A 27,243-nucleotide genomic window follows, 5' to 3' on the forward strand; every position below is an offset into this window, starting at 1 on the left:
CTCCTAGCTGAAATGCACCAACTTACCCATTGGGGGACCCAAGGGCTCTGTGATCATTTTTTGAGAAACTATGCGTGTAAAGGGATATATGACATCGCAAGAGCTGTCACCCAGGGCTGTATAACGTGCCAAAAAGTAAACCAGAAAGTAATGAGGAAACCTATAGCAGGCGGGAGAGAACTGGCCGAGAGGCCATTCCAGAATGTGCAAATTGACTTTACAGAGATGCCCCCAGCAAGGGGATATAAACACCTTTTGGTAATCGTAGATCATCTGACCCACTGGCCTGAGGTTTTCCCCACTCGCAACGAAACCTCAGGGACAGTGGTAAAAATATTATTAGAGAACCTTATCCCCCGATACGGGCTAATAAATAACATCGACTCCGACCAAGGCCCTCACTTCACAGCCCGCATTCTGCATGATATTACTGGAGCCCTGGGCATTCGATGGAGGCTACATACCCCGTGGCACCCCCAAAGCTCTGGCAAAGTTGAAAGAATGAATAAGACTATCAAAACCACTCTTACAAAACTAGCTCTAGAAACGGGCCTAGATTGGGTACAGTGCCTTCCTCTAGCGTTACTACAAATAAGAACCCGCCCTAGGGCAGACCTAGGAGTATCCCCCTATGAAATGTTGTTTGGCCTCCCATTTTTACTCTCCCCTTATAGTACTGCTCAATATGTAGAAGGGGAAGAAGCCTCTCGGAAGTACTTAGAAACTATTGTAAAAACGCTAGAACAACTTAGGAAAAAGGGGTACCTCCCTCAGACTCCTCCCTTAGAAGTATGCACCCATAACATTAATCCTGGTGACTGGGTTTTGATTAAATCATGGAATAATGCTCCTCTTACTCCCCGATTTGAAGGACCATATCAAGTCCTGCTCACCACTCATACCGCGGTTAGGACTCTGGAGAAGGGGTGGACACACATCTCGAGAGTCAAAGGGCCTGTGAAACCCCCGAGTGAGGACACCGATTCCACAGAAACCACCCCAACCTGGACTGCTTTTCCCGCTGGAGCTCTAAAGGTGAAACTGAGAAAAACCCCTAAGAACTGATAATAGCAAACCACGCCAGTAACCTCTGCTACCAGTATAATTTCTACAGACAGAACTAGTTATAAATAAGGAAGTTCGTAAGTTTTCCGAATATATTTTAACTGTTATTAGTGTTTAAAACCCCCAAGAAACAGCTGCACTTTCTTAGAAATATATCGCATACCTTTCCTGGGACAAGTACCCCTGAGGAGAAAACAAATTCCAAAAGAGGGAGAAACGGGAGGGAGGCAGGGAGGACAAGGTTCGGCTCCCCAGTACAAGACCCAGGAAATAATTCCAGGAGGCAAGACCGGGGGAGGTCGAAAATAATGGCTCCTACCGGACTCCTGAGAAAAAGGGGTCAACCCTCCGTGAAAACACTGATAATAGTAATGATGTGCTTATATGGCACGGGAGGAATAGACTCCTGTATCAAGTGCTACCATCCATTGTACGATGGGGAGAACCTGGAATCTCTGATTAGAGTACACAGCAACCTGAGCCCTTCCTGCTATAATCAGTCACAATTAGAGACCTGCCAAGAGGGAGGGAAGATCTATTGGATCACCAAGAATACAGCCTCGTTTAGGCAACGGATCCTAGGGGAGTGTCCCATGAAAGATACTTGGTTATGCTTTGAAAAGAGAGGAATAATAAAAGGAGAAATAGACATCATTAAAGAAAGAAAGGTGGATATGACAATTAGTAACAAAGAGTGGGAAGATTTAAGTGGTAAAAATCTATTCATTGACTTAATAGAGAAGATCAGTAAAGAACTAAATATTACCAGATGCTGGGTTTGTGGGAGTACACAAATGTCAGATGTATGGCCTTGGGAAGGCATAAGCCTTAAACCTCGGGAAATTTTAGGACTCCAACTATCAGGGGAGGGACAAATGGTGCCAGGCTATAGAAGAAAGGAAAAATGGGAATTGAAAGGCGAGGTGATCGGGGAAGAGTGTATCCTACGGACGGGAAACCAGTTTCGCACCTCAGTAGGCAGATTAGCCTGTAAAAGATACTTGCTAACAAAAGGAACACCTTTCCTTACTCGATGGGTCCCCCAAGAACCCAACAGATACTGGAGTTTAAATAAAAAGGAGAGAGGGTGCATATACCACGAAGGTTACCGTTTATTCGAATGTGCAGAAAAAGGAACAAATCCATTCAAGGGAATTCGCTCCATATCAAAATATTGGGAGCTTCCACACATAACTGATGAAAGTTTCTGGAGAGCTCCAGGGAACTTCTTCTGGATTTGCGGGAAAGCAGCTTATACCCAACTACCAGGGGATTGGACGGGCAGCTGCACAATGGGAGTTATAAAACCAGCTTTCTTCCTACTCCCCAAAGAGGCAGGTCCGGGGTTGGGAGTCCCTTTATATGATGATCTAGAAAATCATACAAAAAGAAAGAAAAGAAGTCTTATTAACCTAGGAGCAACCCAAGAATGGAAAGGAGAGACCTGGACGCCAGAGAAAATTATTAACACCTATGGGCCCGCTACTTGGGCACAAGACGGCTCGTGGGGGTATCGAACCCCTATATATCTGTTAAATCGTCTAATAAGACTACAAGCCGTGATAGAAACTATTTCAAATAGGACGGCCCTGGCCCTAGAACATGTCAGTGACCAACTCTCCCAGACTCGAACAGTAGTGTATCAGATAAGGCTCGCCGTTGATTACCTATTGGCTGATGAAGGGGGAATATGTGGAAAATTTAATACTACTGAGTGTTGCCTTGAGATAGATGATAAAAGTGAAGTCATCCGTAACATCTCCAAAGAAATTAGAAAAATTGCACATGTAGGAACCCAGGAGTGGACCCCACTAATTAATTCAGACTGGTGGGATAACTTTTGGTCTTGGAAAGGTAACTGGTGGAAAAAAGCAGCTTTCTTGGCTATAGCGGGATTAATTGGATTAATGTTTCTTCCTTGCCTCATACCCTGTTTAAGCAAAATAATTATATCAATGATCCGATCTAGCTATATAATTCCCACTACCCTAGGAACCTCTCAAAACAATAAGCAAACCAAAGTAATGATGCTAAAAAGTACAGAACAGGAAGCAGCAAAAGAAGCATATGAGCAATACCAGAGGGCTAAAAAGGTTCATGTTCAGGAGCCAAAAGTGGCTAATTGACGCGGGCTTACGCCCGGTCAAAATAAGAGAGGGGGGAATTGTTATAGATGAAAATTTAATGTCTAATCTTCTGCCTGTTCTATCTCCTCACAGTTCGGGAATCCCTTGTTAATTACCCCATTTATACATCCACCCCTATGCCCAAACTGTATTCCCCTAGTTAACTCCCTAAGTCTCTGTACCTCTCCTGTTATAAGTATTTTGTTAAAAATCCCCTTATGAAGACCTTCTACTTACCGGGTGTGTTGTTGTTAGCAGTTTAAAAGCATTTTCTGACCCCTTGTCCCACTGCGTCGGGTAGTTCCAAAGCCGCTCCCAGAAAACCACTCCCAGAGGAGGCCTCCGATTTCCCAGAGGGCCAAGCGAGCGTTGACTAATAATTATCAGACTGCTACGCACAACAGAATGGACTCTGACAACGAGCCAAGGACAAAGAGGACCAAATAATCTACACGCACCTGTGGGGAAACCTTCAGAGGACTAGAGAAGACTCTTAAGAACTCTGAAGGTAATCGCCATGAACTTAAGAGAGCAGGAGTACAAAGAGACCCCTAGACCAGCGAGCTACGAACGAGTCTCGGGACGTATCCCGTGAGGGCGCAGACTCCGACCCTGCCGGAATCGACAGGCTCGCTGACCCCTCCTCTGGGACGTCGACTCGTCTGGGAGCAGCGGCGGCGTCGCGAACCCCGCACCCCCACCCCCATAGGCTTTCCTATTAAATAAAGGCCTGTCAAGAGAGGAGCACAAGGTCTCCTGGCCCTTTTATTTCCAACAGTAGAGAAGTGATTTATGACCCTACTAGCCCTTCTTCCAACTGGAGATTGCTTGCTAGACAAGCAAAACTTTGTCTTGCATGAGTGTCCACAGTTGAGTGCAGAGTCAGCCCAGTTTTTTGTGGAGATGATCCAGTAAGAACCAAGCTGACTTTGCAGTGTGATGCATCAGAAAGCTCAAAAAATTAATTACTCAGCCAATCCTGTGCAGAAACCACTGCAGAATGTGCACAATGTTAAATGCTCATATTTATGCAGTGACACATTGGCAAATGGAAATGGTACCTACCAGCACAGCCCAGTATGCTCGAGTTCCCTGGGCCAGATAAAGTCATGAAATAAAGAAATGATCTATTGCACATGTAGTGCATTAGAGCTCTTCATTAACAGAGAGACTAATCAATTTATGGAACTCATGAATCAGTAAAGCTATTACTTATAATGATTATTGGCAAATTAACATATCACAGTGTGCTGACCCCGATTCATCTCCAGTGTACGCCTACCCATCCACAGCCAGTGAAGGGCTCAGCACTGTTTCCTGCCTTTCCACTGTACCCAGACTGACTGGGTCCACTCAACTCAGGGAGTAAAAAACCATAGCAGAGTCAGATTCCAAGGTTTCCACTTCAGTAATCATACACCTGTATTGTAGTAAAGTAAAAAAAAATGTTAAATGTATGGAAGAGTACAAGCCTTAGCCTCTGGGCACAAGTTCAAAATCCACTCAAGTGTTACATACTAGAAGACCCAGTGATGGGGCTCAACTCATGACAGAGAAAGAGGTCCCCTGACAAATTCTGATGCTGATCTCATTGCCCATTTAATGCTTGCTCCTGTTTTGGAGGTAATAATCCAACACATTAATTTGGATTCAGATTTTGCCCAACAAGGATCCTAAACAGAGGAAGATCACAAAAATCACAGGGCCAGGCTGCCTGTACCCCTATAGTCCAGAAGCCCTATAGACAAAATCAGCCAGACTGGGACATATGGAAAACCTCAATGCAAGATGAAAGAAAAAGAGAGGGGGAGAAAGGGAGAAATGGCATTATTCGACTTACTCTCAGTCACAGAGCTCAGTAGGGCACATGTATGAAATGATCCTTTATTAGTGATCCTGTGGCTTTAAACCAGAGGAGACATGGGCTTTGAAATCCTACAGACAGATGATCATTCCCTAGTTAATTCTACTAGGCTTTTTCACAGAAGCTTTTTACAGTCTAAACTGACATTCTTCTCTCTATTCATTACTGCATTCCTGGCCTAAAATCTGTATGACAAGGGAAAGGAAGTGGAAAATTAGGTTACAGCGCAAACAAACATACTGAAAACATTGCACATTTGAAAATAAATTAAGTTTAACTATACTTCCCAAAGGTTAACTTCATAGGTTTTATTATTAGAAAATATCAAAACATTGTTCATTTACTGCAGGGCTCTTCTGCCTGCTGCTTTGTTTCTGGGTCATGCAAGTGTCACAAAGGGTCAGCTCCACATTACTTACAAGCCACGCTTGCTTAACAAAGTAATCCACAATCTTTCCAACACTCATCCACTGTTAAGTGCTCATGCACAGGGTATCCTGGACACCAACAAAGCACTCATAGGTTCACCAAAAGAAGGAAGCTCCTATCAGCTGAATCATTGGCTTGCTGAACATAATCACAAAGGGCAGGACACTCCAGCCTGCCTTAAATCAACATTTCCTTGCTGAAGTCAATGGAAGCATGCTGCTCCAGGCCAGTGAAAAGCCCATCCTTGACATCACTCATATTGCTGTTTGCTGATTTAAGGTTTAATCCGAAGTTATCATTGCCTTTGTTAATTCATTATAGCTTATTTTTGTCGTCAAAGCAACAACCTCACCAATACAAAGAACAACCAAAACTGCATGATATTAGTTCAGAGCTCTGTACACTTTTCTGATCTATGAAGGTGAGTTTGGGGTTTTGGTTATGCCTGGATGCACCCTCAAGCTCTGCACTGATGCCACAGCACTGTGCAGTCATAGCTATGCTCCCTTGCTCTGCTTCAGCTTTCATGGGAAAGGAGTATAGGAGCCAGCAACACTTGCATGATTCATCCAGGTCCCTAGCCAGGGAGGTCAGGAGATGACAAACCTATCTCCACAGGTCATTTTAGAATCTTTGTGTCTCCACTTCCTACACCTTAAATTTGCACAAAAATACTTGAGACTGCATGTGCCTTAATGCGATGGGGGGAAAGCCCACGTTAGCAGTCTGGTTTGAGGCAATGCACCAGACAAGATGACATAATTGGAAAAAAAAGCTCAGTGTCTAGAGCTATGCTGGGTCTTAATGGGTTTCATCTTTGTGTGTGAGTTAATTGTCAGTCCCCTGTCCTGCTGCCATCACTCCACAGCTTCCTCTTGCTGAAAGCTGTCCAGTCTCTTGACTAGCACGACAAACATGCACGTCTTAATCATCACCATCTTAAATGGACTCTCCAGAGTAAACAACAGAAGCACAGCTGCAATATTTACTTTTCTACAATGAAAGGCCCCTAGGGGAAAAAAGAGGTGGGATGGGGAAGGGACACTTGTTTTCTTTCTTCTGAGCACTCAGTTTAATTACATTCCTAATGGGGAATTTGTGATATCTTATCTTGTGTGCAATGAATACTCTATGTGAGTCACCAGATTTGATATGACACTAAAAAGAAAGAGTGGCTCACAGTTCAGCAAAGCTGGAGAACTGGATGACCATGTTTTTTTCTGTCGCACCAACATTTCATCACCTTGAGGGCATTATTAAACTTGCCAACCCTTTTGCTCCTCTTATTGGTAAGACATTTCCTGGAGAACAGGAGAGGAGGAGGGGAAGAGGCACTAAAACATACTTTCTAAAGATTTGAAGACATTTGTCCATTTTATGACTCTTATTTGTTCTTGCTTTTTCTGTTCTTCCCATTGTGCTTCTCCCCATTTAGATCTTGTTAACATCACTCCTTTGTTATCATACTAAATGAGCTGCAATGAAGTTCTTTGAGCTACATATGCACACCTTATTTCTTCAGTTTTTGCTTCTCTGAACTGTCCCTATTCACTTTCCTTCACACCAGAGCCTCCCTTCTCCCAGTCCAAAACCTGCCTTCTAATCTGCTTTTCATTTGCTTCTTTTCACCTTTAGTTTCCCACTGGCCAATAGCTAGTGTACTTTACAAAATAAATTACTTTATAACTGATTCTCAGTGAAAAGTGATAGGTATATACATAGATAAAGCTGAGCATCTACAGCAGGGGCCATCTGAAATTTCAGTGCCCCAAAAGACAAGGACAAAGAGAGGAATCAAAAGGAGATAGCACAAAAAAGCCCTGAAGGAGCACTCATAATTTCTGGCGCGTGCAAACAAGTCTAAGGGATGTTTATAGACATAAAACCTGGACTGCAGATCATGTAGCTGTACCACAGCAGCCGGTCTGGCCACCTGACCATCACCCAACTAGACTGGAACCTGTTCTTTTGTAGAATCTTTTGTAATTGTGATATTTCACAGCACTTTACAGAATAATGAGTTGGCATACTACAGCTATTATGCACTTAGCAGTAGTGCACAGACAACCTTGCACATCTAGAATCAATTTTATTGAAAAACTGATGGGCAGGGCAGACAGGTTATTCTCTGGCTTTTTTTTATGAGAAGTGCCATGGATCTTGAGCTTGCCTCTTGCAAGGCAGCATAAAAACTGGCCTTTTATATATATGTTGAGGTTTTTTCAAAAGAAAAAGAAAAGTTGTGTTTTTACTGAGTGATAGCTTGCTTAAAGTATCCCAAGAACTGCCTCCTAGTCCCTATTAGGATGATAGGAATATTTTCAGGATTAGCTACTATGTCAACATGATTTTCATCATCCTGAATCTGCTTGAGAATTTTCTTCAAAAAGACACAAAGACAAAAAGTGGAACGATTCAAGTGGAAGATGAAGATGGCACTGTCCCTGAATGGCAAGTCCCAGAGGCAACAGCAGTTCCCTACACAGTCTATGATTTGTCTCACCCTATTAGCCACCTTGATGAATATTTACATATCATTCTTTTATGCATGACTGCACAATTGTACCCACAGGTAATGGCACATTGTGTGGCATGCACTATGAGCTTGTGACACTGGACTCATCCCCCCTTCTCCACTCTCTGCTCAGTGTAGGAGCAAAGCACACCACCATCCAGGATCTCTTTGGAAAGTGGCTTAGTGGTGAATCCCTCTCTTTTTCCCTTCCTCAACAAAGTAACTGACACACTGTCTTTGAGGATGGGCACAAATTCTACTCCTGGAATTGGTCTCAGCCTCACACATCTCCACTGTCTGAAAAATTAGATGAATCACCAGCAACTATGCCTTCCTGGCCACTGTCCTGTCCTGGTAAATCTGTGTAGGACCCAACCATCTGAAACATTTGTTTTGGTTGAAAGTTAACTCACAAAAAAACAAATTAAAACATAAACCACAACTTTCAGCACAGGCTCATAGTTGGACCCAGAACCTTTTTTTTTTTTTTTTTGGCTGAAGTTCTTCAATGTGTTTTTTCTTGCTTAAATGAAAGAAGAGATCAGTACTAACAGCATGCTACTTTTTAATTTCTTTTTTTTTCCCCAAATGTAGGCTGCATTCAGAATTTTTCTTATCACACCATTCCACAGTGGCTTTCTAATTCTCCTTGGTGTTTCCCAGGAGAGTCATAAATACCTTGCAAGACCCCAGCAATGTTTGTAACAGTGATTACTAGGAGGGGATCACAACTGCTAACATTAGATATTCTTTAATTTAGAAACAATTGACATCAGAAAGGCAACATGGCCCAGCAAGAGGGAGTTTGAGGGACTTACTCCTGTGTCTGTTCCTCTTCCTCTTACACTTTGTTTAGCTTATCCATTTAAATGCTGACCTCAGCAGAACAGTTGTCCTCTGTGTCTATGGAGACATAGAGGATGGAACATGTGGAAGCTCTTCTACAGAACATCAGAAGCCTTTATCCTGGTACAGTTATGTAGCCAGAGTGATGACAAATTTCCAGCCACACTGATAGTCCACTTTCAAAGGATGCATACTTCTTCCTATCTATGTTGGATTTCATGCGAGGAAGGTAACTCCAGCTTACATGTTTACAGCAAAACTTTAAAAATAAATACAGCACAGGAAGATGTTGTGACAAGTTACCTGCAAACCTGGAAGATAATAGCTCTCAGAGGTCAAACTACTCTGTTTATCCAAAAGAAGCATTAAATCTTACATCTGATAAGAATATCAATGTCACTATTCAATATATGACACATTCTCTTTGCAGAAATACAAAGACAATCCATTTGTCCATTGTCACAACAATTACTGGGATAGATGCATCAGGGAAACTCAATTGCTCTCATAGATTTTTCCAAGCATTACAGTTGTGCTTCCCTTAACTGCAAAGAAAGGGAGAGCATCCTTTTCTCATTATTTAAAATCTCCTATGCCGCACAAATTAGAAATCGCAGCCAATTTTCACAACTCCACGTGTGCAAAATTCCTCAGTAGTGCCAAGTATGTCCTTAAGGGAGCTGCAATCATTTGTGCCCAGTTTCAATACTACAGGTGTGAAGTCTTTCCACCACCTACCACAGACAGACATTTTCACACAGGTGACAGAGCAGCACCCTCAAAGTCTGTGCTGTTCGCACAGGTCTGCAGTCATTGCAAAAGCTGATCTCTGCTCAGGTCAGATAGTTTCTCAGTTCATGCATGGAACTACTAGGCCAAGTGAGAGGTGGATACACAGAACAGTAAAATGGTTTGGAGGGGCACTGGAGCTCTATTAGGTGTTTCTAATCCTGTTAGCCCCATTTTATGGTTTGGGAGTCATACTGAAACACCTCCAAGGGCCAAGGACTTTGACCAAACCAGCACTCCCTTACTGGCTCTGATGCAGTATCCTGGATCCATTAAATAAACATTCTTTATTAGCCTCTGGAGTTACAGATGACAGAATGCTGCAAGCAAGGCTAACACTGCTTTTCCAGGATTGGCAGATGTCAGAAACACTTGAAATCTGGTGAGAAACTTCCATCTCATGACACTTCTTCAGACCTGGGAGCTCTACATAACTTGTTTAACTTCTTCAAGCACAGCTCAGCTTTCAGGCCCTGACCTTGTCTGGAAAAAGGTACCACAAAGGCAAATATGAGACGTAGAATTTGAGAAGCAGCCAAAATTTTTCAGAGTGCAGAAATACTTTGCTCATTCTGAGTTTGCAGCTCAGGCCTCTGTTTTGCTCTATTTAGAACAGTTCACTAAATGAGGGAGGTCATATTTTACAGAAATACTGCAAAAGGACAGAAGTCAAGCTGGACTTGTCAATCTTTTCCATCCTATGCCCTCACAGGAGGACCACTCTCTGGAGAGCTTATTCCTATTTCAAAGGACAGGCTGTGATTCCTGAGCCGATTTCAGTCTGTATCATTTTGGTCCCAAGAGTGTTGGCACAGTTAACAAAAACACTCCCAGCAGCAAAGCAGCTCTGTTGCTAACACAGCACCGTGTGTATGTGAGGCACGCACATGCACATTAGTCACAGTGCTACACGGCACCCTGGGACCTTGCGTGCTTTGCTGGCACCAGGCGCACTCCTTTAGATTTTTGATGCTACTAAAATGACCTGAAAGATGCAGTTTCAGCTCGCTTGTGAGCTCCTCTGCTTGAGGAACAACTCCTGCTAGGCTCCCCACCCCATACACCCCCAGCCTTCTTTTTGATGATCAGGAGGGGATGGAAAACACATCAGAGACACTGGAATGATATCGTGCTTCTCATCCCACAGTCCAGTGACTCAAGCAATCTCCCAGGAGGCAGGAAACCCACCTCCAGTTCCCTCCTCTGGACCACCTTAGATGATCCCATTGCGGAGTACCCAGTAAGGCAGCGGGTACTTGAGGATGCAGATTTGGTGCGAACCACTCAAATTAGTGCCCACAATTTAGCATGGCAGCTGAACAGGGAACAACCACACAAGGTTCTGCAGAGCCCTGGTACTTGTACGTCACCTTGTCAAACACATTCGCCTAACTCTGAACTTAATTTTACCACCCGTTTATTAATCACTGACTTCCTAATCAAGCGGCAGCAAACAAGGCATTAAATAAACTGAGCAGCAGTACCAAGGCATTTGATAAACTAGAAATAACACATCAAAGGCTACAGTCTCATGGTAATACAAGTTCTAGTTAAAGGCCTCCCCATGCATATATGCCTTGATCTGTTAAGGTTATTAAAACGGCAAGCACAGCTGTATTTTTATTAAAATAATTAGCTCCTTCAGTCTGTTTTGAGTGATGTTTCTCATTTTAGATTCAATTTAAGCTCCATCCTATCCAAAGCAGCGTATGATTGCAAATTATCTCTATCACAAATGAAAGTTACAGTGGTATTTAAAACCTAATTATTAACTCAATATTGTAATGGCTTGAGCCTGTAAGGCGAAGAGTTCTTGAAGGCCCCTGTAATTCACAGGCATCAAGGTGCTATACAGCGTCCTACAAAAACCCACAAACGTGTCCCACTGCAGAAATGTTCCCAGAAATTTCCCATTTGAAAGCATTTGACAGTTCCTACAGACAGCAGGCAGCCATCTAGCACAAGTTTGTGAACTTCTCTGCAGCAGGGTTAGTTTAAGTAATAATAATATTTATATTCTAAAGAACACTGCTTAAATGCACCTCCCACACAATGAGATTTACTATTTTCAGATGGAAGATGTCTGCACATCAGAAAAATAGCAAAGATCAGAGCAGGGAGTTTGAAGTCAAACCTCCAGTTTTATGATTTTACTGGGGCTCAAGAAGGGAATGTTTGATTATAATTTTGTTTTAGCCATCTCTATTTTCTAATCATCTTTTACACAGAAGTCAGTAGAAATACTGAAACTCCAAGAGAACTTCATGAGGTCTGCCACAAGCACTCACCACTGTTGGGCCGAGCCTAAACTCCCTAAGTATCACATACTGAAAACTAGCCTATCTGTAATGTACATAAAACTCTTTGCATGATGGAAAAAGGACCAAATTGAAGTTCCTTCCTGCCACAGTGCCTAAGGGCAATGCTGCATCTTGCCTCACCAGTATGAATGTGGTGTTACCCTTGGCTCATCATTCAGCCCCACGCAGAGCTAGCGGGGCCTGGGGCATCACTACTTGGAAGCAGCCCCTGGCCTCTCCAGCTCTGCCATCCCACCTTTAGGGCAGACATGCCCTATTTTCTCAGGTCAGTACTGAAGCCATGGCCTTGCACAGCACTGGGAGGCTGTGGTGCTTCAGGCCAGATGGAGGAGCACAGCTGAGAGTGTTTCATGCAGGAGAGCTTGTGGTGCTGCCCTGCCCAGACACTGTCCAGAGGTGCCTTCCCATGCCAGATCCATCATCCCTGCACTGGGAAATATTATTTCTCACTGGTAGCACCATGCTTTCCTCCAGGCAAGTTGCCTCCCAGCTTTCAGGGACTGCCTTTCATGCTGGGAGGGAGGAAAAGAAGACATCGGAAGTCCCTACTAAGCCCACTTTCCAAATCTGGGACAAGTCATTAACTATTTTACAATAATAATGACAGAGAGTCAAAGATGACCAAAAAGCCTGCTGAAATCAGAGGGGTTTATCATAGGGGCAAAATGGAGGGGTATTTAGGATGTAATTGCAGTTAGATGTTCTTTGTTTCTGTTCTCCTTGATGGGGTTTTTTCCTGGCTTGTAGGTCACTGACCTTCCCCCATTCTTTGTAGGGATATATGGCCATCACTCTCATGTCTGTAATAAAACTCTGCACACAGGGTCTTAAACAAAAACAAACTTTCCACCTTGAGCACAGCAAGTAATCACTGCTGTTCGAGCACTTTTCACAATTGGCTATTTTTGCACTTTGGCAATTTTATTCTCTGAGTCCAAAAGAAAGTAATATCTTGGCCTGGATAATATATTGAGAAAGGTAAGGTGATTATAAAAATTGCTAAAACGGAAAAAGTGGCAGGTAATGGCATCAAAATGAAGGCACAAATTTCCTGCAGGTAGGACTTCAACAAAGAAAGGAAAATAGGCTTTTCAATGAATGTAAGCAATGAGAGAGACAAAGGCACAAAAAAAGTGCTCTTAAAAAATCTGAACCAGATTTCCAGAATTTCTGAGATACTGTTTATATTTACATGCTCATCTAAATTCACCTCAAAAGTGCTCTATACTGTAAGCAGCCTGCCAAGAAATAATAAAAGAATATATATATATTTCTCTCTATTTACTCTTTTCTGTCAGTATTTCACATCAACAGACCATAGGAGGGGGGTGGGGGGGGGGAAACACACACATGCATAAATAAAGTACTTGAATACTGAGCAATCCTTTAAGGTTTTTGGCGTCAAGATTTTTTGTAGCTGCCAAAAAAAAAAAAAAAAAAAAAAAAGGCAAAATGTTTTCACTCAAGCAATCAAGCAGCACTTAAATCCTATTTAAACTCCAGTGACGGACTGCCAGTGAATGCTCTGTGCTAACACCAAAAAGATAGAAGACACACATAGACCATTTTTTTTACCCCACTTATCAGTGGTTTTACTCCACTGGTTAGTGTTTTCTCTTATCTTCTTATTTTCCACAGTTTCCTATGCACCAAGAGAGGTTTTATTGCTCCTTCACATGCTAACTGTGCTCAACTTTTACAGATTTCTGCACCCATGAAAACATGCACTGGTATTCAGCTGCTTCTCTGTTAGTTATCCCAAGTGAGCCTGCACTGGAAGTGATTTATTCCATCCCCTTTTATGCCATTTCCCTGCAGACAGGCTGCACACAGCCGTGCGGAGAACTCCCATTTTCCCTTGCTCACCCGGTCATCAAAACAGCTTCTCAGTTTGTCAGTGGGCACCACAGATCATATGCAATGGACTGGACCTGTCAAATAAGGGGAAATGCTGAAAAGATCAGCTTTCCCTCTATAATACAGCCCTGTCATATCAAACTATTGCTGTGATTAGCCTAGAGTCTTAGGACCATGACACATGGGCTCACCTCTGTATTTTACCACTTGGATCTTCTTGTGGTTATTCTTTTCATATCTCAACAAATGTAAATCCCCAGGAATAAAAAATACTAAGGGACTCATCCCTCTTGAGTTCATGAATGTTTCAGAAATGAAAAGACAACTCTGGTGTACAACTTCATCAGAAAAAAACACCTTCCTTTCGAAGGTTTCTGCATAGAACATTTTAGCAGAAGTATGTTGAGGTATTCAGGAAACATCACTTCTGTGATGTAAGACTTCAAAACAGAGAAATATATTCTATTTTTCTGAAGTTCTGCTCTGTGTATGTGTTTCCTCCCTCCTCCCAACTAAGCTGTTGCAGTTCAGTGCTGTCAGCTTTGTTTCATTCATGGGTCCTGGCCCAGCTCTAGAGAACAGGGCTCTTTCTGATAATGCTGGATACTTTTTTAGGAGATGTTAAAAAGCTCCATCAGGAACACAGTGGTCTAAAAGCTTGCCAAAAATCTGACTGACTTTATAAGCTCTATTAGTGGTCAGCCTCACTAGCAGAGTTTGTAAGCACTGCCAAGCTGCTCTGGCTGCAGTTTGACATGCTGTGCTGGCTGCAGCTGATGCAGGCTAAAAAGTGAGTCGTGAATACTCCACTCCCCCCAGGTTCTCCCCGAACATGTAACTACCTTCCTATCAAAATTTACCCTGGCTCATATCTGACAGAGCAGCTCCACAGGCAATCAGCCTCTCGGCCAGCTGTGTTCATACAGGCCAGGTTGAGAAATGCCATGGTTAGAAATGCTTCAGCTAACCAAGGTAATATAGCCAGGACTGGGGCAAGAGCAGCTACGAAGCAAGGCAAGGTTTGGGGACAGCAAGGAGCTCATCAGTGTCCTGTTTCAGGAAGACCTGAAAGGAGAGAGCTTCTCTCCTTGGAGTTTTCCAGCAGCTCCATCCAACAGAGCAAGCCTTCAACCTCTGCAAGGGACCCTGCTCTGATGTTTCCAATACATCAGCCAAAAATACACAGTCAAAAAGCTTCGCACAGAAAGGCAAAACTTCTTGTTATGTCCAGGCAATTTTGGACACCAGGAAGCCTGCATAAGTTTCTATTAATAGCAGTAACAGATTATCTAAAAGGAATGAAAGGCAGCTAATACTAAACTCAGTGCATGGGTCAGTCTGTAGACAAAACATGTTGCTTGCTTTGTGGTAACAGTTCTAGCATAAACACAAGATATTTAAAGAACAAACCCTGTCAGTGCATTTGGGTGGGATTTTTTATTTCCCTTTCCCCCTCTAAACATGTAGAGCTTCTCCACAAATTTCAGTCCTGCTGCTTCCCAAGAAATACAACTTGAGAGGAGAGGCTATGTATCACCCCATTGGCAGGGCCCCAGGCAGCATATGCCCTACACCTCTGTTTCGACAACAGGATGCAGTAAGAGTGACCAAAGTTGTCCAAAGGCCCCAGGGATATAAATCTACCACAGAAAGATGCCTTCTGTCCCCTTCTCCCTGTTGGGGTAGTTTTACAGAATTGGCTCTCAGTCTTAACTGTGACAGTGTTTTAATGGAAAAATATTGCTTGGATTGGCCATCTGTCTTAACTATTGGATCCTTAACAAGTAAAAAAAAAAAAAAAAAAACAATAACAATAAAAACTACAATCAACCATAAAACACAAGGAAAACCCTAAATTTAGTGGAAGTTTTCTCCAGGACATCTTCCATTGCCTTCTTCAACACTGAAAAACTGAAACAGAATAAAAATCCAGCAATCTCTTGCCATTATGGCTCCCCAGAAGAGGGGCTGATGCCTGTAATTGTCAGAAAAAGGTGAAGATATTATACAGCGAATAAAGATGTCTGCTGCATGGAGAGACTCTTTCCCTGAAAGAACACCCCTGGGACCTCACCTGGCAGTGAGGCATAACCTGTTTTTATAGGACTTCTCACTGTAGAGCAGGAGCACGAGGTATGACTGGGACTGACACTCCCCAAGGGTACAGCACCCTACCAACCAACTCGCTCACTCTTCCAGGATCAGCAGCCTCCCTGATGGACAGTTTTGAGTGGAACACCTCTCTTCAGCAGGGAGATCACCAGCCATTAGCCCTCCCAGTTCTTCACCACCAGAATAAGGACAACACCTTCCTGGCTCACAGGAGAAAGGAGGGAGTCTTGCGATTTAAGGAAGTGAAATCATGGCAGTGCTGAGCCCTGTGGCGACATAAATCCCACAGATTTGTGGTTCTGGTGCTAGTGATGGTGCCCAATGTTTGTATGGCATGTATCAGCACATCCAGCTGTGTCTGGGATGCACTCAGAAACCAAACCTCTGTGAGCTGTGGACTGCTGTCCTCATCTCAAGATGATTCACTCAGATGCTAGAACTTTAAATGTCACTATTGTTAACCCACGGCTCAGCAGAACACGCAAGAAAGACTGGGGAGGGATGGATTAAGAAAGTCTGCATGATTAGCATGAGTCATAGCTCATTTTAGCACCACCAGCAAATAGGCCATGCACCCAGCACTTCATTGCCTTCAAGAATCTGAACCTCAAGGCAGACGGTCTGAACTCATAAAGGGCCTAGGCTTCAAAGCAAAGCCAAACCAAAGGAGCCAAGTAGAGCTCATGGGTGCATTCCAAGCCCACAGAAGGAGAGCTTAAAGTGCCTGAAAACACTTGCACAAGACAGTTTATCGTAAGAGAAACATATGATTTTCCAGCTGTAGCCATCTTCATGAAGGGGTATGGAGCCCTTGTTCACAAAAGGCTTCATTTCTGCTCCCCTGCAAGTCAGATACTTTTTACAGTCTTGTTTTTGCTGAGCTGATTTCTAACTGGACTATTCCCAGTGCATTTACTGCAGTGTATGCCCAACTCCAGTCTTCCTTGAACCAAATTTGCATCTTACATCAAAAAAAGAAGGTACAAGCTCAATACCCTCAATACTGGATGGAAGCTGAGTTTGCTAAGCTGACAGTGTGCCAAGCATGCATGGTTTTGCTGGGAAGCGGGCAACACAATGCCTGTTACTTTTTGTTGAGTGTGGGTGAAAATGCAGGGTGGAATCTCTATCAAGTACAATAGAAACTGAGATTTTGTGGCAATGAACAAGGAGGTTATTGCTGTAGGCCAGAGAGCAAAAATTCATACCAGGCAATGGATGCAGAGCAGAGCAAAGTGCATGGTTTGGAGAATATGAACAGAAGAAAATATTTTATGTTAACTGCAGGGCATGTCTTAGACGGGAGCATGTGGACAGGAAAAGCCCTCCTTTTTCAATTCAGGACTGCCGCAACAACAATACAATTTTGCTGAACACCATAGCTATATTACCAGAGGGGCTGAGAACTTGGAAAGCTTAGAAGCAGTACACCCATTCTCACATTTTGAAAGAGTCTTACCATGACCATAGGAGACTGTCAGTAAATAAATTTGGGATGGCATCAGTAGGTATGTCAAGGATGAAAGAAAATGGGGCAGGAGACAAATGAATGCATTTACCTCTGGTTTTCATCTAAGTTATCAAGGCTTCCAAAGGGAAAAGAGCCAGTTTTTCAACATCCTCACTATCTCTTTGTTCAGAAAATGTCACAGCACTGTTGTAGGAAGTGCAGTGCTCGTGAAGGTGTTATATTTATATACTGTATTTTCACAAGTCCAGAAGCAAATCAGTCTCATGTCCTTCCCAATGCTTCATTATCATTTGCTTTTATTCCAACTCCAGCTTCACAGCTAGAACAACTAGTCCATTCCACTTGCCCTACAATGGTACACAGCATTCCTGAAATGCAGCACAGTCATGGGACTGAGTCTGCAGGTTCGTGGAGACCTGAATCAGCCCAAGACAAGTTTGTGGCATGCTGGTGCTCATCCCACTCATGAATTCCCCCTTTCTCCTTCAGTGCTGGGGGTTATCTGCTACAGTGTCAGCCTGGCCTGCCACCCATTGCAGGAAACTCTGCTTTCTGGAGCAGCCCACTCTGCAACCACAGGAGCAACAGTGTGGATGCTAAGATGGAAGTTAGCTGGTCAATACTTCAGTTATGGTTCCAGAAGGAGGTGGCTCTGGAGTGGAGTCAACACTGTTTATATAACTCCAAAAATATACTTCCTAATAAAAAATAACTCTCATGTAATAAATTAATAAATAAATCAAAGCATTTACTCAGAAATATATTCCCCCAAAGCCTTTCCCCATCACTGAAGCATGATGTTTCATATTGTCCTTTGCTTTTTGATACGCTGGGAAGAAAGAATTTGGAGAAGAACATTTCCAACATGTTTCCTGTACAAAGTCATGCAAGCACTGTTGATATCTCTTGCAGATGTGCAAGTTATGTTTGGATGCAGATTCCAGTGCCTCACAGCTTTCAGTCATACAGACATTGACAAAGCCAGAGTCAAAATAGCTCATTTAATTTCCCACAGCCCCAGTGTCATTCACCCTAACACAGATGATCAGCATTTCCCCGATTCCCAGGCATCAGCAACAGTCTCACAGACCTGAACACTGTGTGTGACAACAGTGGAAGAGAGGATTTCCCAAAATCCTGTATGATGTTTGGGGGCTGCAAAGTCTCCATGTGTACCTGTCATCAATTTCTTTATCTTTAGCACAGCATAAGCAACCACCAAAAAGTTGCTGCTACCACTCTTTGCAAAGGGCTGTCTTTTTTTCTGCTATGCAGAACATCAACATGAGAGAGCAAGCCCCTGAGCAGGTGCAGACCAATGTTCCTTGTAAAGAAGACACCACCATCCCCCAGCATCTCTAAAGTTTGTGCACACAATAAGGAGCTGCTGTGCATTGGTAGGGGGTGAGGAAAGGCAGGAGGACATTTATTCGATGTTGTTAAGTCCTATAAAGGCATTGGTTAGGTTTATCAGCAATGGATGGATTTGGGGTAAGGATCATCAGGATAGGAGGATTTAGAGAGTCCCTTATTTCCAGTGTCCTTCCCCTTATTTATGGTGACCTTTTCTTTTTTTCCACAAATAAATTAAAAATGTTGCTGCAGTATTGCTGACCTCTTTCACACAGAGCATCAAATCTCCAAAGAATCCCTCAAAGCCCAGTCCTTTCCCAGTGCAGTATCCTATTAGTGCGCTGACCCTTTGTGCATCCAGCAGAGCTGCTAACCAAAAATGCCTTTGGAATCTGAAAACTGTGGCACAAAGGCAGTCCTTAGGTTTGAATAGGCCAGAGTGGAGGATTTATTCCTCCTTGGAGTGAGCTCTTCATGGCATGGGGGTTACAGCAGAGTAAGCAAGGAGAGAGTGAGGGCTCTTCAGCTAACATAATTCTCTTATTAAAAAGGAAACAAACTGGAGTTCATACCAAGGACTTCCTAAAACAGAGCTCTTACCAGCTGACTTCAGTTGCATAAGCAGCCTCAGATGTAGCCAACTTCCCAAGCCTAGGTCACCATGGGGAAAAAACCCTGGGAGAGAAAAAAATAAGAGTTTGAATATGGATCAGAAGAACAGCAGTCCAGTTGTGCATCACAGAAGGGCATCCCATTCAGAATTCAACAAAGGGAGTACTTGAAAAACAAAGCATCTTTCAGGTATCAGAGCTATGAAAGCTTTTCTGAAACATTCCTTGAACTTTAAAGATGGGAGCAAAGTGCCTAGGAGCTCCATCAAGCTAACTTTTAAATAAGTTGGTGTGAATTGGTATAGAAAACAGTTCCTTCTTTTATGCCTCCAAAAGTTTTGTGAAGGAGAAGGAGATGCAGAGGGCAAATAGGTATGGTAGATTATCTGGGACAGTCTCAAAATATTGTGACTACTCTCATGAGCATAGCTGACCCTCAGAAGAGAAGTCCAATGAAACAGGATCCCTCACTAATGAATTTGCTCTTACACCCTATCACAAATCAAAGGCACTGAGCTGAATTATTTCCACTACTACAGGGTAAGACTGATAAGACAGACACTGAACACACTCACCCATGCCAAATGCTTGTTTTTCTTTCCCTTCACCCACCCAACCAATGAATTCTATATGCAAGATTTTTTTTTTCTCAGGAAGAAATTTGGGATTACCATACTGTCATGAACAAGGGTTCACAAGAACATAGCTGCATTTAGCATTTCACTTGAAAGTTTTTGTATCTATAATTTTGCCACAATTACATTTGCCCTTTGTTCACAGATAATTTAAGACTTTTAATTTTTCTTATCCTTCAGTTCAGATACTTAAGACAGGCAATAAAGACTTAAAGATTGGATGAATACACATATTACAATACTTTCCATGATCTACCCTTCCCATTGTTATCATCACCTTCTTTCAACAGGTAAGCTGGGAAACTCTGCCAAATCTTCAGCCAAGTTACCAGGAGGCTTACAATGACACATCCATCACTACCACTTAAGTCAAAACAGAACCCTGTTTTTCCTCCTTTCTCCACCCCAACACTTATTTATGTATTTGACTAACCTACCCGGTTTACTGACTGTGTGCCTCAGAAAACAGAGATTTCAGTGTCTGGTCCCTTCCCTTGGTGAAGCCCAGAACAACCCTGGCTCACCTAATTCCTGAATCACCTTATGACAAATACTATGAAGCTAATACTGAAAACAGAACACTTAGAAGAGCACTTCAGGTACAGAGGCCTTGAATTTTCTGTAAAATATTTTTTAAATACTGAAAAAAAAAAAAAAAGGATTCTTTAATATTTGACTTTGGCAACAATGTTTTATCTTCAAAATAAAACTTAAATATGAATGTTTAAGTGGATATTTACAGCTATTTGCTCCCATGTGTGCAAGGAAAATGAAGCAAAAATACATACTGTGGCCCCTATGTCATCTAAAAAATTTACTTTTTATTGGAAAGTTAACTGCTTTAAACAAAGACAGGAAAGAGATTGATAAAATAATATTGAAGGTAATAATGTGAAAATAATTGATGCTTTCCCTCCCTTCTAAGTATTTCTACTATCATCAAAAAGGGTAAACTTAAAAAAACAGACAGAAGGAGAATTAGATATGCCACTACTATTGCAAGTTTAATATCTTCACACAAAAATCTTTCCTTACTGCTCACTTGTTTCTCTCAGCAGCAGACCTGCCCTTACAGGAAAGGCCTGTCTTATCCACAGCTCTGTGCTCATGTAAAGCTTCTTTTAAACAGAAGGGCTGTGCTCCCTTAACTATTCTGGAGTGTTTCAAGAGTCAAAAAGAAAGCATTTGGACAGCAAGAGGAAGTGATGCATTTTCAGTCTCCCTTTCCTTTGGACTCTATTGCCTACATTAGTCAGCCTACATGCAGCATGCAACTCTCATATCATTAATAAAATAGTTTGCCCACATCCTTGGAGGCAGGAAAATAAACCTGGAGCATTGATTTCAAGCTTCAGCTGGAACAGGCACCCAGCATCAACTGCACAAAATGAAAGATGAAAGTCAAAGCCTTTGGCAAGCTGCACACAGCAGTGTCTCTAGCAGACAGCTCCCACCTGGTCCTGTTTGTTACCTGAGAACCACAGGACATCACACGTACTCCAAATTGACAACTCTAGTTCAACAAAATCTGTACCATAACCATAGCTGTCTTTGCCTACAAGCACAAATGCTGGCCCATCCTTCCCTTCCAGCCTCCCCTACTGCTAGCACACCTTCAGCAAACAATACAATTTCACAGCCACCCTGAGGGACCTAAAAGGCTATAATCACATTCAGCTGGGAGCATAAAGTTAAGAACTACAGCTAACAAAATTATCATGGAGATGTTTCACCCAGGACTGACACAAGTGGAATACAAGCTTCAGAAGTATTTTTTTTTTCCATTCTGTCTTCTTATTAGGCATTTAAATAATTGATGACCTAAACAGCAGAGAGCAAGCTCATCTCAAACTTACCTGCTCCTGTACCCTCTGTATAGCAACTTTTCTACTGCAGCTCACCTGATAGCATTTAGGCATTTCCTTCATGCTAGAAAACAGGCATAGGCATTTTTGTTGTTTCAAGGTAGGCAATGCACTTGTAGTAAACCTGATCTGAACATGGAAAGCAGAAAGGCAAAGTGAGGCCTTCACCAACATCCACACTGGCCCTAGCAGAGGGCTCCCACCTAACTGTATTTGTTACCCCAGAACCCTTTTTGCTTCATTTTCAGTGCAATCAGTTCATTTAGGTGAGCTGCAGAGAGGCAGCACTGACCTCACAGTAAAACTAGAGAGCTTTGTTGTTGTCCCTGTACCACAGGACAGGTAATATGCACCAGTTACTTTGGGGTTTAAAAAAAAAAAAAAAATATATATATATATATATATGTTCTACATGTCTTGATTAAGAGCAAAGAGCCTACCCCAGAGCATTCTCTCCTTTCTAAGCTGTAGAAAAATAAAGGAAGGAAAAAAGCACAAGCAGAAGCCATAGAAAGGCTGCCAGCAGAGCACCTCAGTGATCAATGCAGGTGAAAAGGACGAGGCGGTTTTCATCACTTTATGGCAGAGCTGGCCGCTGCAATCAGCAGAGCGCTCCTCCGCCCGTCACTGTGAGAGGCCTTGTCTTTGACCCCCTTCCTGATAATTATCCCCTCAAACAGCTCACAGGTGTTCCAGTTGCACTCAGTCACCATCTTAGTGTACACATCTTATAAATTCTTCTGAGGACAAGCAGGGAGAAGCCAAAAATAGCTTCCTCATCTTATTTACACAACAATCATGAACACTATAATAAACAATTAAGCTCTGATGATGCTGCTTTATAAAATTACTTCAAATTTAAATATTTTATCTTCCACCAAGAGGGATAAGCAGAAGTGATAGCACTTTCTTTAGAACAACAACCAAAACAAAATAATATCTGCTCAATTGTTCATTTCTAATGTTTGTGTGAATATTGACAATAATCAGAAGCACAGAAAAATAATTTTTTGAGCTTTTTTCCCCCCCTTTAGTTCTTACTAAGAAGTCTCAATCAAATATATTTCATTCTTTCCCTAGCTGGCAAAACATATGCTTTAGTTCTACTGACATTACTAAAACTTAGGCAAGCACTTGCTTTAATCTTTTGATTGAAGTCTTACCCTCAAATCAGAGTGCATAGCCAAATGCAAAATCAAAGTGCAAAGAAGGCAAACTGCAACAGAAGCGTGATCCCAAGGGTGAAGTTGTCTCTTGTCGGATTTGCTCTCTGGTTTGTCCAGCAAGTCAGATCAATGAGCTAAAGGTCTGCAAGAGAGTGTATGCTGGAAAACTTCAATTTGCTTCTGCTGCTTGATACAACTTTATCAAGCTTCCACTTCAAGAAATTGATGGGCTTTATGACCAAAATTTTGGAAACAAGGGATAGAAATTCTCATATAAATTCTCATAGACATCTTGAATTCAGATGTCTGACTATGCATGGCAAAGATGACTGGCCTTACTCCATTGGCTAATTATCTTCTGATGTTGATGTGTTTGGTATCATGACTGTGGTGAGCAAGTTTCTGTAAAAGAGACACTCCTGCAGCTAGAGAAACCTCATACTTCACAGACACAGTGGAAATATCACACTAGCTTGGAAGGAGTATCAATATCTGATTGTTTGCCAAAAGGTGAGCAGTCACTAAAGCCAAACGACATCTGAAAGTAGCAGACAAACTTGTTGGAAGATCCTCATTTTATTTGTTGGTGGCACTATGAATGTCTTAGGGCCACCAACACTGAAGCCCCAATTTAAAGGAGACCAATTTGTTTCCTCTCCATGATGTACTCTAAAAGTGCAAGTGGACTGGTTGAAGGAGATTGTGGAGACTGTGTTTACATCAGCTTTGAGGTTTATGCCAGGGAGCAGACATGGAAGACTTCTTTTGGTGGAGCTTGCATGGAAATCTTCTACAAGAATCAGGTCCCAACAGTGGACTCAGGTTCACAAATCACAGAACCATTCATTTCCACTTCAAGTATTTCCTAAAATCTGAAAGACTCAGAAACTGAGCATTGCCTTTGCACATTTCTGTGCCAGCACAACACAACATATGCTTGACACATCTAGAAACATTATGGTGCTGCTCCCATTTCCTGCCAACTACTACAACTCTTTCTTTTCTTTCCTGATTGTAGGTTTTGGGAATTGTTTTAGTGAAGGAAGAGGAGGAACAGAAAAGCATTTCAGTACCTGGGAAAAGGAAGTGTTTCGAGGAAAGAGGCAAAGCATGTATTCTCAGGATCAGTTGGAGGCAGAAAATACCACAGAGCGTGACAGAAACTGAGAAAAGATTTTGTACTTGCTTTTCATTTGTTCCCACAACAGATGGGTGCTGGCCTGACTCAAATTCTCCATGAAGTAGCAGTCATTGCATATGCTTCCAGATCCGTGTCAGCCTAGCTGAAAGCAAACGCGCCACTAGCCAAGCATGAGTTGAAGAATCAGTGCAGTGGCTACAGCCATGATGGTTACCTATCCTCAGAGCCCCGAAAGGTCCTCTCCCAGTCTCTTAAAGGCTCAAATCACTTTTGGTTGTCTCTCCTACAAGAAGCACTCAGGTTTAGTAAATAGCAGTGTTGATAAACACTTGGTATGCAGTTTTAGGAAGACCACAAATGGAGGATCCACCCTTCAAACATGTTCAGATTTGGGAGACAGTCAAACATCTGAGATTTGATCCTTATCTAGGCAATTTGAAACATCTCAGGACCACCCAAGTCTGCACAAATGGACTGAAGCCCCTAGGGAAAGCCCTTTCTCATGAAATTTTGAGTATTTCCAAGCCTGGCTTGGGAGGAAATTAACATGAAAGCAGATTCCCCTGTGGTGTTTTGGTATTTCTGATTTCAAACAGACGAAAAAACAGAGCAAGAAAATTAATTTTGATGTATTATCTGAATTTTCAGACATGTAGTTTAACTTTTTTTTTCTGATGACAAACTCTCTAATACTTTTGAGCACAGGCCCCTTAATCTTGACCTATGCAATGGCTCCATTTTACTATCAGATTTAAAGCCTAACTCTAGGCATTTGAATTCTGGGTTATTTTAAAATTAAGGGCATCACCTCACAAGGCACCATCTCTTCCCTTCTTACAAAGAGTTAGCCCAGAACACTGACAGACCACTGCTCAGTGGGAGGTAACACTAAGACTCTACTACCTTTTTACAAGACATCCTCTGCCTTTTACCCTATTGGCAAAATAGATCTAGCAAGGGTTGGTGGAAAACCATGTACTCTCAAAGGCCATAGAGGGACTGTCATCCATAAATCTCAGAGCCAGTTTAAACAAAGTAATAAAGAGCATAGTGTCGCCTACTGAGGAAGTAAAAACAGCGTGATATTTCTCTGTAAAATATAACAAAGGTGCAAGCAACACCAGAGATTACCACACTCCTCCTGACTGGCTGTAAGGGAAAAGCCACATTTTGGAAAAGAATGAGGGAGGGTGTGTATTTATATCTAGCAGCTACAGGAACAAAAAAAAAATTGTATTTTACCCAGAGTCTGATCCCGGAAGAGGCCCAGAGTGGCAAAAATAGGATAACTGTAAAATAATAGCTCACAGTCTTCTCACACTTTTTTTTTCCATGCTGCTAAAAGCAATTCACTCAATCAGCAGTTGGCTATCATCAAAATTCCCTCCTTCATCTCTGTATTCCACTTAGGGAGTAGCAAATATAGGGCACTCGGCTCATAACTTTTGTTTCTTTCAAGCAAGGAAATTCTTATAAAAATGAAATAAGCCTCTGGTTTAATGGCCATCGACTGAGCACAATAGCTATGCTGGGAACAAGAGATCTTGAAGAAATTCCCTCCATGACTATAGGGTTGATTCTTTCATATTAAATGATCATGGCGTGATTCCAGATGCAGAAAAGCCAACTCCTTCAGGATGGTTTGTTCTTGGTTTTAGCTAATCCTCCCAGACTACAGAGTATTCTGTAATAAACCAATCAGCAAAGGGGCTCCCAGGGTGCAACACCCCACTTCTCAAAACTTGGATCTGTACCCAGTCACGCAAACTAGTCTAATCCTACACGAAGGCACATGTCTGTGCACCCACTGGTAATTTCCAGAAAGACTTTACCAAGGATGTTCTGGGAAAGCAGTTATCTTCCATCTGCAGTTTCTTTCTTCAGCTGGTCTTCATAATGAGTTGGCTTTCCCTGCACCCCTGTTGATCACAGCCACTATTTCTGCACAATATATAAGACTGCTTTAACCTGGCATGAGTCTGGATGTTTTCTACTTTTTCCACAGACTCCTTGACAAAAGGTCATTCCTCCCAAAATATACTAGGGTGACCCAGCCTCAGTATAATTCAGGACCCAACCATCTCATTAAAAACAAACAGGACTAGTTAAAAATAGGAAAAAAAAGTAATTTTTTTTTGGAGGGGGGGGGGGTTTTGGAGTTTTTTGGGTTTTTGGGGTTTTTTGTTTGTTTGTTTGTTTTTTGTTATAAACACACCCAAAAGACACATCTGTTAAATTGAGGTTAGAGAGATTCAGTTTGGGCCTATACAGCAAAAAGCTTCCTGCAATTACAAAGACCAGCTCTAGTATAGAAGTCATCATCTCTTCAGACACCCTGTCAAATAGGCAGTTTCACCTTTCTGAAGTTTCATTTTGTCTCATTGAAATAACTGTACTGCTACTATGCTCTCCTGCAGTTTCCATGGATCAGATATTCCTCCCCTCTTCTCAAAACATTCTGTGACATTATTATGCACAATTAGCATGTTGTGCTCTGTCTCAAAGTCAGCTGAGGTCTTTGAGGATTATGAAAAGATGCAAGGTAAATGTTAGATATGTTATTATTACTTTAATTACATGTCCTTCTGCTAACAGCTCCTCACTGAAAGCATGAATTTAAAACTGAATCCCACCAGCTTCTTGCTCCAAGCTGCCTGTCACCTTCCAGACATATGAGGAAATTAGCTGAAGTCTGGGGAAATGGGTGGCAGAGAAGGAATCTTTGACCACACAGCAAATACTAAAGCAGAGAAGAAAGGACCCTTTCCAGAAGCAGCATCCTGGTTTTCTGGATTCCACATATTTCATCTCTTAATGTACTCCCTCGTTCATTAAAAGCCCCAACAGCTGAAACACGTCTGAAACAAGGGATTCCTGGAATCAAGTCATTCTTCCCCCAACAGTCCCAAATACTTCCAGCACAACACACCAGGGTTGTCAACATTTTACCTTTCCTTCCCTATTCCCTCCATGACAGCCCACCAAAATAGAACTGTTTCTGAAATGCCACTGAAAGAGACCATGCCAATGGAGCAAAGGCCCTAACTTGAGCACCAGCCAACACTCTCAGAATTACC

At 42.3% G+C, this 27,243-nt stretch overlaps 1 long non-coding RNA gene across 2 annotated transcripts in view; it reads right to left on the reverse strand.

Moving 5' to 3' along the window:
* Positions 1–27,243, reverse strand: part of LOC110483544 (uncharacterized) — a 156,422-nt gene that overhangs the window by 55,063 nt on the left and 74,116 nt on the right. For both annotated transcript variants that reach the window (XR_002467595.1, XR_002467596.1), the window contains exon 2: positions 19,349–19,423. This is a non-coding gene — a long non-coding RNA (uncharacterized LOC110483544). The remainder of the gene's footprint in view (positions 1–19,348; positions 19,424–27,243) is intronic.

The sequence above is a fragment of the Lonchura striata genome, chromosome 1 (assembly GCF_046129695.1).
Source record: "Lonchura striata isolate bLonStr1 chromosome 1, bLonStr1.mat, whole genome shotgun sequence".
Lineage (NCBI taxonomy): Eukaryota > Metazoa > Chordata > Aves > Passeriformes > Estrildidae > Lonchura > Lonchura striata.